We start from the raw sequence: 2,465 nt of genomic DNA, 5'->3' as shown, positions 1-2,465 counted from the left end.
ATCAAACAATCAAGGTATGACTCCAAGAAACTAGGAAATATTGGACAGTCAAGGTGCAACTTTGAGAATTAGGAAAGGCTAGGCAGTTAGGGTGTGACTCTAAGAAGCTAGAAAAGGTCGGACAATCAAGGTGCGACTCTAAGAAAGTAGGAAAGGTCAGACAATCAAGGTGAGACTATAAGAAACTAGGAAAGTTTGGACAGTCAATGTGCAACTCTAAGAAACTAAGAAAGGCTAAATAGCTAGGGTACAACTCTAAGAAGCTAGGAAAAAACAGATAGTCAAGGTGTGACTCTAAGAAGCTAAGAAAGGTCAGATAGTCAGGGTGACTCTAAGAAGCTAGGAAAGGTCGAATAGTTAGGGTGGGACTCTGAGAAATTAGGAAAGGTTAGGCAGTCAAGGTGCAACTTTAAGAAACTAGGAAATGCTGGATAGTCAGGGTGTGACTCTAATACACTAAAAAGGAAATGTCGGGCAATCGGGGCACAACATGAACGAGAAACTAAAAAGGAAATGTCGAACAATTGGGGCATGGCATTGAGAGAAATCAAGGAAAGGTAAAAGAGTTTGATTAGTGATAGTGAAACACAAACATGATGACATAAAAATATGACTAGGATAATGCTCAAAATGTGGCTTTGAGCCAAATGATGATCTAAAGACATAGTTCGAGGCCAAACAAGGTTTGAGAGGATGATCTAAGCATAAAGCTTGAGTTGATCAATTATGAAAAGAAAGGAAACCTAAAGATGCCTAAAGGTGCAGCTAAGACTGAATGGTAACCTAAAGGTATGGCTCGAAGTTAACAAAGGGTGAGACAAAGATGAACTAATGGTGCAACTTGAAGTTCAAAAGATGACTAAGAAGATACCAAAGTTGTGGTTACGAAAACTAAAAGGCAATTGACATAAGACTAAAAAGAGAAAAGATAGAAGGTACAAAATGCTATAAACCATTAACACACTCAAAGATATACCTGTCAACAACAAGATAAACACATCTAATCCCCAATCAGAAAAGTTCCGTAGGACTATGTGTCCTGGGACTATGCTATCAAAACAAACCAAAACTCTAAGTCTAAACGTGCATCAAGTCATGCATGTCAACTACCAAAATGAAACATCATCACAAACTCATTGACAATCTAAAAGGCCCTATAATCATGGAAAATGTTGAACCCCATGTCCAAAAGGCACATGAAAGTCCAACTGAGGAAACTCGGGACTAGTCTACATTCTCCTTTGATAAAGAGAGTTAGATAAGGTCATATACATGAACATGAGATGGGTGGGCTCAAAGCAAGATATAGGTGTGAAGGAATCTAAGATGGGGTGTTGAGGTAGGAAATAAACATAGGTGAGTGTCTGAGTCAAACCAGATATGTTGAGAAGACTGAATCTAAGGTGTCAACATCTCTATAATCCATCGAAAACCTCAATCCAAGTAGTCAGATCAAAATGTTAGAGAATATCAATAAGGTGGCTGTGCCCCAGTATGAATACTCCCTCAAATGGCTATGCCCCAATATAAAAAATATCAAATTAACATCTCCCAACCATCTGTAATACTCTAATATGAAAGGAATATCTTATCACCTATAGGAGAATGGCTATGCCTTAGTATCAGGTTTAAATATGATCATCTCTAAAAGATGGCTATGCCCCAATGTAGAGAATTAAATAGAGTGGTTGTGTTCTAGTAATAATGTTGTGCTAAGTGGCTATGCCCTAGTGTCAATATGTCAAGTTGAAATGAGCCAAAATAGGTAAATTCTAAATAAAGAAATCACCTTCAAAACCAAGCACTAATAAGAAGAGTATGTCCTAGTACGTAGGGTAACATCTGAAATGGTCATATCTCGATGTAAGGTGATCTCTAGAATGACAATACCGCAACATATACAATCTGATCAAGATGGACCTCTACTCCCCAAAGCCTTCTCATGCCATAACGTAAAGGGAGTATCGAATCTTCTCCAAAAAGATGAATATGCCCCTGTGTAAGGAATCAGATAGAGTGGTTATACCTTAGTATGCATCATCATATCAAGGTTGAACTTTGCTCCCACATCTAAAAAATGGACATATGTCGATATGAATCCAAGCAACTCCTAATCTATCATGCTCCATGAGAGGGAATGAAATGGTTATGCACTAGTATAAGCTATAATCTCAAAAATCAATCATCAATGAGAGGGCTATGCCCCAATACAAGCTGCCCACATGTGAGCTATCAATCACAATGTTGAAGTCATAACCTTAGGGTGGTCTTAAAACCTGGAACATAATGTAAGCTAGGGTAATAAGGTGAAAAAGATGAAGGGAACTAGGCTCAATAATCCTAATGATATAATCCTCATGCCTTTGGCATACATAATTTAGTAGATAAGGAAACTCAAAGGTCATGAACCTCATAGATGCTTTATGATATCGATGACTGAATTAATGAGAAAATGAAAATCGATG

This window comes from Vitis riparia, chromosome 15 (assembly GCF_004353265.1).
Source record: "Vitis riparia cultivar Riparia Gloire de Montpellier isolate 1030 chromosome 15, EGFV_Vit.rip_1.0, whole genome shotgun sequence".
NCBI classification, from domain to species: Eukaryota; Viridiplantae; Streptophyta; class Magnoliopsida; order Vitales; family Vitaceae; genus Vitis; species Vitis riparia.
This window is presented reverse-complemented; position numbering follows the sequence as displayed.